Source organism: Podarcis muralis, chromosome Z (genome assembly GCF_964188315.1).
Source record: "Podarcis muralis chromosome Z, rPodMur119.hap1.1, whole genome shotgun sequence".
Lineage (NCBI taxonomy): Eukaryota > Metazoa > Chordata > Lepidosauria > Squamata > Lacertidae > Podarcis > Podarcis muralis.
This window is the reverse complement of record NC_135673.1, coordinates 26,825,899-26,839,624: the sequence shown is the minus strand read 5'-3', so window position 1 is coordinate 26,839,624 and position 13,726 is coordinate 26,825,899.

Genomic DNA, 13,726 nt, shown 5'->3' with positions numbered 1-13,726 from the left:
GAGAAGGCGACACGTTCTCAGCTGTCCCAAAGTGCAGGACTATATGATGGGCCTCAGCTGCAGGGGTGTTGATTTCAGCTGAATATTGGGAGAAATTGATAAGAACAGTACAACAACCAAGCCAATTGCCTGAAAGTAGTGGGCCCTTCTTCATTGGAAATCCTCAAGCAGAAGCTGAACAACCATCTGTCAGGGATGATTTATTTCTGAAGTTCCTGCATCAAGCAGAGATTTGGTCCTATGGCCCTTCTTTCAACTCCTTCTGCTCTGTGGTTCTATGACTTTGGGGGGGGGATTGATGGTGGGGATATCCGTAGATGTGATCACCTATGTGGAGTAACATACTCTGTTTTACTACACCAGCATCCTACCAACTCATTCTACCATGAATGTAGGCTAGATTTTATGACGACTAGACTGTTCACCCCAAACCCATTATTTTCAGAATCCGTTTCACCTTTCATCTATTGCACCATGTTTAATAAATAACTTCAGTTTCTTGTGCAATATTCTTTTTCCTCCATGTGTGCAATATATCCAATAAACCCATCAGTCTTCATGTTTTAAGAGCAATTATGCAGTGGAGGACTATATAGCAAGTGATCAGTAACCCTTCAGTAACTTTGCAATGCAGGATAAGGATCATTATCTGCATACTGCAAATGGAGGCTGAAGGTAAGGGACAGAGGATTCCCTGTTAAAGTATCTTCAAAGTCTGAATGACATTTTATTCCTGACTAATTCCTTGCTCCAATCCCCTGCACTATAGAAGCGTTTGATCTACTATGTACAAAATAAATCACTTGCAATAATTTCCTAACACTGTTGTGGCCATTTCTAAAGTCCTAGAGCAGGGATGGGGAACCTGGAGTCCTCCAGGTGTTGCTGGACTACAACTCCCATCCACCCTGAGCATTGGCTGGATATACCACTTGTTTATCAATTATAGGCAGTCTTGGGACTAATCTATACTGGTGAGTTATAACATTATAAATGCATTATACAAATGTGACACCAGAGGGTGCTGTACAGCAGTCAATGGAAAATTGCACTGAGAGCTATATAACTGTTTTTCCTTGGCATCCCCCCCCTTTATATCAGTGGAGATCCAGCCCTGATTACAGAGCCCCCTTCCAGCAGCTTTCTTGCCCTGCCACCACTTGGCCACACATCCTCTGGTAGTTGTTCCTGGCTCTTTTTCACCCTCCCTCTGCAGACAAGCACTGCCAAGAAGAGAGTCAATGGGGAAGGTCAACAGAGGCAAATGATATAGTCAAAGGCAAAGGGACAGCTGGAAGAGGATGCCCTTGACCTAGATACAGTACATGCAGAGCTCATTGGAATCAATAGTTACTTTACAGGCACACAGAGGTGTTTCTACACATGGAGCCTCATCCTTAGTCTACAGCATGAACAGGACCTTAATATTATACTCAGCTGAAACACTGTCTAAACAACAGACTTTATGGTATTTATTTAAGGTGTTCATATACCTCTTTTCAGGTGGACCTCAAAAAGGGAGGATGGTTCTCCTAACAATTCTCACCAATTATGGCTCCCAAAATAATTTGTGGGAAGCTGACTGTAAAAAGTCATATTATAATGCTTTAAATGTATGTTGTGAATGTGGCCAATGTGGCTTATGTAATATCATTATAACAATATGCATTGATTGATAAATGCATGCATGCAAACAAACATACAAGTTACAATAAAATGGAAAAGAAACTGGTTGTTTAGAAGATGGAGCCTCTGTTTCTCTGTTCCCCTCAAGGGCAAGATGATCCTGCAGACATATATGTGATGACTACTGATGATAGTGAGGCCACCGCTCAGATCTGGGTGATGAGAGTTCACCAGGCTGCTTCTTTCTTCTATCTCTCCCTCAGGGCATGATTGTCCCTCAGAAGACCCTGTGGTGACAGTTGAGGAAGAGAGGAGCTACCAATGGCAGCTGGATAGTGGCATCTCACCAGGCTCTTTTGTTCTTCTTGGCCTTTCTCAGGGCAAGATGGTTCCCCAGAAGCCACTGTGATGGCCTCTGGAACAGAGGAGAGGAGCTTATTAGGGTTGGTTGATGGCAGCTCACCAAGCTGTTTCTTTGTTCTCCATTCAGGGCAAAATAGTCTTTCGGAAGCAGCTGAGGGATGGAGGGGTGGGACTGGGATGTGACTGGACAATTCAGCTTGACCATGAGACGCGGCACACTATATTGACTATGGAAGGCCTTCTAAATCCAACCTTATTGTCACATATGCACTTTGTACAACGCAGGACCATCCCCATGGATTTGGTGCCTTTGGTGATGAAAGGTAAAGCACAATTGCTCAGGACCTTAAAATCCAGTTAAAGATATTTGGAAAGGACTTTCTATTGTTAGCCTGAGCTAATAAAGTTTTACTCTAAACAGTTATCCTATTTTTAAAGTTGACTTGATGTGCCTTGAATAAAATATGGTTGAACAGGTGCCTCTCCAGCCTGCTGCTGCCAACTGATTAGAGACTGAGTTACAGAAAATCCTGTGTAGCTGCCAAGCAAATTTCTGTCACGTGGAGTGGAATGTCTGCCAAAAGACTTGACAAATCTTGAAAGTGTTACTGGTTGTTTCTTCCTCTCATTCCCCAAGACTTTCTCGCCACCCTTCAAAGTGTAAAATGTTGCTCTCAGACAGTGTAATGGATATTCTATATGTGGTGTCAAGTCAAGGATACACCATTTGTGTATATAATGATAGCTATATACAGTAGTGATTCAATTAAACAAAATCCATAACTGGCCTCACCTTTCATTACACTCTTGACTCAAGCTGAACACAAGGCGGTCTTGACATTCTTATCTATTCAGGTCAGGCAGCTTTAACTCTACATGCTCCAATTTCAGTGCTCCCTTAGGAAAAGCTGTGCAGTCTTAATGAATGCAGAAACTTGCTTTATGCTTTCCCATAGCCAAGAGTGTTTCTGTTTGAGCTTGGCTAATATCCAGATGCAGGCAGTCCAGAAGCACATGATGACTGCGAATGAATTAATGAAACAACCAAGGTATACACCGCCCCCTCCCTTCAGACAAGGAGCAGGCAATCATTCTTAGAAAAGGAAGAAGTGATCATTCCCTTCTCTTCTTACAGGAAGTTAAAAATGGGATTGGAGGTAGGCAGTTCCAATTAATTTGACTGTGTTGTGTTGAAGATTAACCACTACGCAGTCAAAGTATGAAGAAGAGCTGGAGTACATCTAGTCCACTGTGGCACAAAATGCAGCTTTTGGGTAGCAATGGAGGAGGTATCTATTTTAAATAGCTTTTTACATGGAATTTGGTGGTTCTGGCCCTATCAAATGTTGCTTGCATCAGACTACTGCTTATACCAAGCACATTGTCAGTTTGCTGGGGTTTGGGTTATATAGACCAACTAATCATATGCAAAAAGGATGCACAAAAGCATGCATATATGTATAGGACATATATAAGGTGCGGCCAGAAAGTAGGGTGAATTACCCCTGTATGTGATAATGGGAATTGCCGGATTTGCTGAGACACGTGGGAGGCATTCGTCCGTATCTCAACTAACATATGCACACGTGTCTTGGCATTTGTTGACAGGCCTACATTCACGCAGTAGCATTTAGTAGCTGTTAATAATACAGTGTGATTAAAAATGGAGCAGAAAGTCAATATGAAATTCTGTTTCAAATTGGGTAAATTGGCATCGGAAACCCACCAAATGCTCACAATTGTATACAGAGATGAAGCTGTAACTTGAAAGACAGTGTATGAGTGGTTTAAGCATTTCCATGAAGGGTGGCAAACCATCAAAGATGACCCTCAGTCTGGCAGACTGCTGACAAGCAGAATGGCGGCAAATGTCGACAGAGTTCGTGAGTTATTGATGTGGGATCAGCATTTGTCCATCTGAATGATGGTGGAAGAATTGCATATTCTGCATGAAATCATTACTGAGTTGTCCCACCCTCCATATTATCCCAGTCTGGCCCCACCAGATTTCTTTCTTTTTCCAAAACTGAAATCTGCACTGAAAGGGCACAGATTTTCCAGCATTTCACACATCCAAGCTGCTGTGATGAGGGAACTGAAAGCAGTTCAAAAAGAGGACTTCTCCAGAAGTTTCCAACAGTTCTATGAAAATTGTCAATGGTGCATTGTATCAGAGGGGGGCTACTTTGAAGGCATGTAAGGTATGTATGCTCGAATATTTCTTGCTGTCTGATTTCTGTGACCACCAAACTTTCTGGTCATACCTTGTACATGCATTATACGTATATGTGGTCTAGTCCCATGCTATGCTATACTTCTGCATCATGATCTATATGCAGTAAAACAAGTATTTTTTATAGATTTATATGCATTATTATTATTTATAAGCTGGTCAGTTTAGGAAAACTGGGACATATATGAAGGTTGGGGGTGCACGGCACTGCACAGGATTAGATTCTATGTGGTGCTGGCTACTGTTCCTTCATGAGAGGCTTCCCTCACCACAAGAGAAGCCACTTGCAAAGGATCCAATAATGCAAGATTGGATCCTTAGCAAAACAAAAACTAAAAACCCACACCGTTTGAGAAGCAGCAGCACATAAGATTGGATCCTCCTGATTAACAGTTGCTAAGTGGGAGTATCCTTCACTTAAGAAGCAGCGCCTGCAACCCACAGCATTGTTGCCTCTACAGCCTTAGAGAAGGTGTCTGAGGCCTTACCAGGCCTCCAACATGACTTCTGGTGCCTCGTGAAACATTGGGCCCATTATCTCCCAGATGGACACAGCCACAGACCTATCTTCACAGCCTTTTTTACACCCTGTCCACATCTCCAACCCACCTGGTGTCGGGCAGCCATGGATGGCTCTAGAACAATCCAACCTGACTCTCAGTGATCTGTGGTTGTGTGTACTCAGCTCACCCAAAGCCCTCCAAATATGCCCAGTTTGGCTCAGGACTCAGCCAAATCCATTGCACAGCCCTTATAATGATGTATGTAATATCAATAATTTTTCATATTTTTAGTGGAACCAATAAAGACAAAATTAAGGAATAAATCAGGGCAAAAAATTGTGTGGATAAGCTCAACATTGAGATTTACAGGATGTTCCATCTCTATTTTGGGACAGATTTAGGAGAGAGGCTACAGCTCTCAATGGTTGAGCATGATGCGTGTCTGTACAATTATCCAGTTTCAGTCCATGCCATGTAAAATGAAATGACTCTTGGAGAGTGATGGTAGAAGGATAGACACTACTTGGGCAAATGCTGCACTGCACTGATTTGGTAAAAACAAAAACAAAAAACATAAAATTGATGTCTACATTAACATAGCTCTCAAGCAGAGAGCAAGTAGTCCTATCCTATGCACCACTGGAGATTCCTAAGCATATTGGAAATTCATAAGCTAAGTCATCATCATCATCATTTTTAATTTGTATACCGTCTTTCTATCTTACAATACTCAAGGTGGTTTACAAGCTGAAGAAACAAAAAATTTACATCCTATAACAATCTAATGCAATACAAAAATGTGATAATAAAACATAACTTTAAAATAGGCAACCTACATCAAAAAAGTAACATTCAACAATCATTAGAATAGTATTAAATAATAATAATAACATATAAAAGTTAAACATAAATCCACTCAACAGTTACAATAAATAATTTCTAAACTATAATCAATAAAACAACGACAAGACACAGTACAGTGATACCTTGGGATGCGAATGGGATCCGTTCCAGAGCCCCGTTCACATCCCGAACAGAACGCAAGACGCGACAGCGCATCTGCGTGTGTGTGGGTCATATTTTGCTGCCTCCGTGCCTGCGCATGACGTCATTTTGACTGTCTGTGCATGTTCAAGCGGTGAAACCCGGAAGTAACGCACTCCATAACTTTCCAGTCGCCGCGGAGCACAACCCGAAAGTGCTCAACCTGAAGCGCATTTATCCCGAGGTATGACTGTACATAAAATAATACAATACAAATTGAGAAGCAGAGACTAGAGGGTGGGCCAAGGCAGGTGGAAGGAGGCCTTGCCTGACAAAGTCTCTCTCCTCATAGTTCTTCCTCCAGGACCAGCTCCCTTATGAGGACTCCTAGGGCCAGAGGGTGGGGCAAGGCAGGTGGAAGGAGGCCTTGCTGATAGAGTCTCTCCCCTCATAGTTCTTCCTCCAGGTCACCGTTCTTCCTCCAGGAAGTTAAGTCACATTTAATTAAGTCACACTTAATGCTGCATAGGATCATAAAATAAGGAAGCTAAGAGGGGAGGAAAAGTTAAGGCAGTATGTGGAAGAGAAGTATACTTAGTGACAGATATACTCATTGATTCACAGTAGAGTTTGGCAATTATGCATGAGTTACTTCTTTGGCAGGCAGTCTTTATCAGCAAGCCTCCCTTCCACCCCATCTATTTTATTGAATGCCTTTATCTTATGGTAATGTGGGAATACCCTATGGTTGTTGATTGCATAACTGTTAGTTCTCACTGCAAAGAAAGCCTAAGCAATGTGTTGTTGCCTTATGGTGTTTGTGTAGAATCTCATTTTACATTCCAAGCTGGAGAAGCACTTCTCAGGGAAATGATGCTCAATTCCCAGTCAAGTGTTAAGAACTGGACAAACTTGCATCCCAAGCCAAATAATCTGGATTTTTTTGTGACAGCATTGGTAATACTAAGCAATGAGCCGCAATCTATTCCACCTTGACTAGCTGAAATGGGAAGACATTCAAGGTAGCAGCCTACAACTACAATCCACAAGTAGCAAGTTGGAGGCACCAATGCAATGTGCCAGAAGATGAGCAGCTTCAGTTGACAGAGATTGTAGATTTCATATGCCTAATATCATAAACTCAAGAAGAAGCCAAATTGCTATTGGACCAGACTCAAGGTTCTTATGTTAATTCACAAAGCTTTAAACAACTTGGGTCCAAAGTACTTTAAGGACCATCTGCTCCCATATGCTCCATCTCAAGCACTGAAATCTTATGGAATAGATGGGCCTTTGTTTTGAACCAGTAGGGTTCTTCTCATCAGGGCTTTGTGTTTTTTTCAACCAAAACTCACAGGAACTCAGTTCCAGCACCTCTCAGTTGGACACCATAGCCATTCTAAAATAATGAGGGAGGTGAATTCCAGCACCTCTTTTTCTATAAAAATAGCACTGCTTCTCATATTTTAACCAAAACAGAAATATTCTCACTTCCTCTGCCTCTCAGCTTCTGTCTCCAGTAGGATCAGCCATTAGTTTTCATTTGAATGGTGACCCTGGGGGTAATTAAGTTCTTCCTGTTTTCTTTCTCTCAGCATCACTTTGACAGTGTTTTACCATTAACAGATAGAGGAGCATGATAACTTCAGCTCACCCAGGAAAGACGTGTGCTTTGAAAACAGGAAAAGACCCGCTTGCTTCTATTATAGCTTTAGAATTTGCAGAGAACATATTTGTGTTCCAATGAAACCAGGAGAAAATTTACAATTGATAGATGGTGCATTGTTGAGATCATGTCTAGAAGAGGAAGAAGAAGAAGAAGAAGAAGAAGAAGAAGAAGAAGAAGAAGAAGAAGAAGAGGAGGAGGAGGAGGAGGAGGAGTTTGGATTTGATATCCCGCCTTTCACTCCCCTTCAGGAGTCTCAGAGCGGCTAACCTTCTCCTTTCCCTTCCTCCCCCACAACAAACACTCTGTGAGGTGAGTGGGGCTGAGAGACTTCAAAGAAGTGTGACTGGCCCAAGGTCACCCAGCAGCTGCATGTGGAGGAGCGGAGACGCGAACCCGGTTCCCCAGATTACGTGACTACCGCTCTTAACCACTACACCACACTGGCTCTTTACCCTCTAGGTCTCTTCAAAATGACTTCCTATTTCTGCATGGGCAGGTGAAGCTCAGGAATTTTGAGAGAAACCCTATATAGAATAGAATAGAATAGAATAGAATAGAATAGAATAGAATAGAATAGAATAGAATAGAATAGAATAGAATAGAATAGATTCTTTATTGTCATTACACAAGTGCAACATTGCACAAGTGCAACGAAATTGGATGCCATCCCTTAAAAACAACAAAAGCAAAACAACAACAACAACCAAACAAACCACATTCCAGCCACACCCACACCAACACCCATCAAACTCCCAGGTCACACTATCGAGTTACAGCATTCAAAAAGGCCACAGCTCTTGGATAGAAACTGTTTTTCAGTCTATTTGTCCTTGACTTGATGTTTCTATATCTCCTGCCAGAAGGCAGTAGTGCAAACAGACTGTGTCCCGGGTGAGATGAATCCTGCAGGATGTTGTTTGCTTTCCTAAGACAACGGGAACCGTACAGTTCTTCCAAAGATGGGAGAGGATGACCAATAATCCTTTGGGCTGTGGTTATGACCTTCTGGAGCACCTTCCTCTCCCTAGCTGTACAACTGGAGAACCAAGCACAAATACAGTATGTAAGAATGCTCTCTATGGAGCCTCGGTAGAAGGACACCAGCAGTCTCTCACTCAGATTGTTCTTCTTCAAAAGTCTGAGGAAATAAATTCTCTGCTGGGCCTTCTTCACCAGAGCAGTGGTATTTGCGCTCCAAGTCATGCCCTGATCGATAGTTACTCCCAAAAACCTGATTTCCGCCACCCTCTCCACCCGTTCCCCGTTGATATACAAGGGCTGAATGTCCGCCTTTTTTTCCCTGTAATCCACCACCAATTCCTTGGTCTTAGCCGTATTAAGAGCCAGATTGTTCTCTCCACACCAAACACAGAGCCGCTCCACCTCGTCCCGATAGGCGGACTCATCCCCTCCTGAAATGAGCCCTACCACCGTAGTGTCATCAGCAAACTTGATGATTTTGTTGCTGGAATAGATGGCTGTACAGTCATACGTATAGAGAGCATAGAGCAGGGGACTCAACACACAACCCTGTGGTGAGCCGGTGTTAAGGCTAAGGGCTGTGGACATATGTGACCCTACTCTAACCCTCTGAGAACGTTCTGACAAAAAATCCAAAACCCAGAGACAGGTGGAGTTGGAGAGTCCAATCGCCTCTAGCTTGGACACCAGTCTATTGGGGAGGATAGTGTTAAAAGCAGAGCTAAAATCCACAAACAGCAGCCTCACATAACTCCCCGGCTGCTCCACATGGGACAGAGCAGCATGGAGAGTGGTGATGATAGCGTCTTCTGTGGATCTATTTGCCCTGTATGCAAACTGGTAGTTGTCAAAAGTTGATGGAAGACAGGAAATAATGTGACGGCGCACCAGTTTCTCAAAACACTTCATGATGATTGGAGTCAGTGCAACTGGTCTGTAGTCATTCAAACTACTGATTGTGGATTTTTTAGGCAGAGGGACAATAGTTGACGACTTCAGGCAGGGTGGGACAATAGACTGGTGTAAGGACTTATTGAAGATCTTAGTAAAGACCCTCGCCAGCTGATCCGCACAGCCCTTCAACACCTTTCCAGTGATGCCATCAGGTCCAGCCGCCTTCCTCGGATTCGCCATCCTCAATACCTGTCTCACCTCATGCTCCTCTACCGTGAATGAGGGGCCCCTATGGGCTGGTGGCTGTAATACCGGCGTCTCAGGTGGCTCCCTCTCGAAGCGAGCAAAGAAGAGGTTAAGCTCCTCCGCCAGCAAAGGGTCACCGTCGACAGCACCAAGGTTAGGTTTGTAGTTGGTAATATGCTGAATCCCCTGCCACATCTGTCTTGTGTTGTTGCTCCTTAAATTATCCTCAATCCTCAGCCTATAATCCAATTTTGCCCGTCGAATACCCCTCTTCAAGTTTGCTCTTGCCACACTGTAAAGCTGCACCTCGCGTGACCTGAAAGCCCTGTTCCTTTCCCGCAACAGGCACTGGACCTCTCTATTCATCCAGGGTTTCTGATTGGGGTAAAACCGGATGGATTTATTTACTGTGACAGTGTCTGTGCAGTGATTGATATAGCACAGAACTGCCGCCGTGTGTTCCTCCAGGTCTGTACGATCGAAAATATCCCAATTGGTTCTCTCAAAACAGTCCTGCAGCTGGTGAATAGCACCTTCAGGCCAGATTTTAACAGATTTTAATATTGTGGGAGCCCGTTTCCTGAGTGGGATATATGCTGGTACCAGGAACAGAGACATATGGTCGGACTGGCCATATATGTGAATTGGACTCTATATTCCTTGCTACACGATTGTCAGCCACAAATATTTTCTTTTATGCTGAAAGCATAAATGTTGTGGGTGGCATGAGAGCCAACTCCTGCAGGCTAGGGGGTCTTTGCCCCTCCAATAAAATATTTAAGGTAGATGCCCCCCCAGTTGATAGGTATTGCCATTCAAATGGTGTGTGTGCACCACATCATGCGATCGATTATGCAGGGAGGGCTTACTTGCTCCCCATATTTCATTCACATTGGCACTCCTAGGTGGCTACAGTTTGAGGAGTGCAGGGTGTGTTTTCTCGGGGCAGCCTGCCCATGAGACAAGGTGAAGCAATTACCTCAGGGTGGCAGGCTTGGGACAATTGAGAGAGGTGGTGAATCCAGGTCTGTGAGCAGCGTGTCACCCACCTCCTATGCCACCACTGCCTCCTCTACCACCCCTTCCCCATTGTTCCTCCTCCACTGGCTCCTGCTCCACAGATATACCCCTCCCCTGCCCCCTGCTGACTCTTCTTCCCTACCGGCCTCCTTTTGGGTTTCATATTTCTCCCTCTTTTCCTTGTTGTCATTATGGAAGAAGTGGTGGTGACCGAGTGGGGGAGGAGTCAGTAGCACAGGGGATGGGTGATATGTTCTGTTTTGCCTCAATATCCCTGGTTTCCCCCCTTTCTTTGCTAGTCCTTATTCGACTGACAATCTCACATTTTCCCCCTCATACAGCCTGCAACCCCCCCCAAAAGAGCTCTGAATGACCACATACTCCCCATTTTCCTCTGAGAACATATTTTTGGCTGAGAATGTGTGAGTGGATGACCAGGCAAAAATCCTTCACATGTAAAACCTTCATATATCTCCACATACTTTCATATGCACTTCACCCAGAAAATCCTGATCCATTTTCTGAGGGTTCATCTATAATTCTCCCCTCCACTGGGAAAATCTCTTAAACATTATTTTAGCCACAGAATGAATACACATGATAAAGATAGGACACTGCTCTTTAAAAATAAAAGCCCTATTGAAGAAACTCAGTGGAACTTATTTGAGTAAACATGCATAGACAAGTTCAGGCTGCACATCTTTAAGAGTACTTCAGTTCATCTAGGCTGCCTATTATTATCTCATCATTACCAGTTTCCTGAACTTTGCAGTCCTCAAGCTCTTCAGCTTCATAATTTATTGAACCTGATTAAGTGGAAAATTTCAATCCTTTCCATTTTACTCATTCATTATTTGAGTGTGCAAGTAAAATCTACCACAGTAATCATGAGAAATAGGACAACTGCAACAAAAGAAAAAGCTACCAGCCAATACATGCCTAGACAATATTGTAGGGGGAGATGAGGTGGGGATGGCGAAGTTAGCAAAAGTCTCTGTTTTCACACTCTACACTTCACAAAGTGTTGGGATGATTGTTTGCACTGACACAGCAATAGTGTCTATACTGGAAATCTAATCTGAAAAAAGGGATGTTTGAGGAAGTTGATCTTTGTGGATTCCAATAAGTGATTTGCACCTAATGTGTGAATTGGAATATATTTTGCACTTCACTGAATCTTATGACATGGTTCACAAATCAAAATACAGTTAGACATGTTTTGAGCAAAATGTCTAGAAATATGTATTTGGAGAGAAAATGTGTTTTAAATACACACACACACACACACACACACACGGGTTTAGCAAAAAGAGGGTCAACAGCAAGCTTTTGTGAAAGTGCTATTTGATGCTTTTATAATGGTCTGTCAAAAAGTATCTTATTCAAATACAAGCATCCATGCAGCTTTATTTATTTATTAATTTTAAAAATAACTTAGGACACTGGAACCGAAAAGATTTATGAGAGAACCAGATTGGAAGCAAAGTGATCCCCCCAACCCTACTGGCAAATTGACTCAGCATCCATAGGGGGAAATGTTTAAGATTCTGTGCTTGAAACACATGTTGGCAACATTATGAGAGCCATTGTTGCATAGCAATTAAGAGATAGCAATTCAACCAGGAATACAGTCCTGGTGAACTACTACCTCTTCACTTCCACATCCCATCAGACCACAACTTGTAATATGGTGCCCGGTGCAGGATGGAATAACCTGGAACAGCACTTCTGTTCCCCCAGGACTCATGCATGAAAATGGTCCATGAAGTGGTTGTGGGCACACCCACCTACCCTCCCTATATCTGACATGTCGGGTGTGAGGCAGGTAAAGGAAGCAGGGCTTCAAAGGAACAATCAGGAGCTTATAGCTAGCTTAAAGGTTTTTTTTTGCTGGAGCATGGCATACTACCACTGTACTATAGCACCTTGTTCTATGAGGAAACAGTTTCCATTAAAAACACTGTAAAAATAGAGGGGAAATAACCTCAACAGAAACCACTTCTTTCTCCAGCTCTATGAGCACTGCTCTATGAAATTCCAAAAACTGGAGGTTCAAAGAGCGTCACTGTTTTGTTTGAAAGTCCTTTTTCAAATAGCCCCATGCTGCTCTTAAAACTTCCAGATGGGGGTCAAAGAACAGCATGAGGCTGTTTGCAAAGGGGCTTTCTAGCAGCCCCACACTACGCCTTGAAGTCCTGAGTACTGGAGCTTTTCAGCACAGCATCACCTGACATCATAATGATATCAGCTGATTGACTGATATCAGATCTATCAAATCTGACCCACCAGAAATAGGAAGATTAATATCAGACCCACTGGCCAGAAAAGGTTCCCCACCCCTGATGTATTCACATTTGTTTTGCGAAGGTGTTACTAAATGATTGGACTTGTAGGTAGACATCCATCCTTTACTTTCAGGTTTGTCCGATTCTGTGCAGGCAATAAAGGCACTTCAGAAAATGGACTCTGAATACTTCCACAACAGAAACTCGGTTCTTAATGCTGACCACAATAAATAAGCTGCTAAAGATTTATATATAATTTACACTTGAAATTGTCATGGATCATCCTAATGTGCCTGTTGACATTTGTTATAACTTTACTGCAGACTATCATTTCAATATTTTATGAAATATTTCTGGCACAAGATGATGTGGGATTCAGAAGAGCAAGAGACAGGTACAACATGCTGAAGATTACTGCCAATTAGCACAAGGGTAAAATTAATATAACCAGCCATCCTTTCGATGAATTATACAGCTTTAATTGGTGGCAGGTGGATATTTCTTCCATATTTTTTATGGCACATTGTTATTGAATCATTTGCATATATTTCTGTGTTGTCACAGGATTAAGTAAGATTTCTATTTAAATTTGAACTCTGGCTAATTAACTCTTGGTAAACAGAACAAAGCCAGGCTTCCTTAAATGAAAAAAAAAAAACATATTTCATGCTCGAGTACTCTGTCCAACTAAAGAATAACAAAGTAGCGTACATGACAGATGTGGTTCTAAACCTATATTTGGGCTCTACCACTTCAGACAGGTGTAGATCACATGATGAGTTACTGCTACACCCATGCATGCACATATACACACAGAACCTGGTTGGCCACTGGGAGACAACAACAATACAGGACTACGGTAGATGGGTCATTTGCCTGATCCAGGGGGCTCTTCTTATGTTCTTAGCTATCTACTATTTTA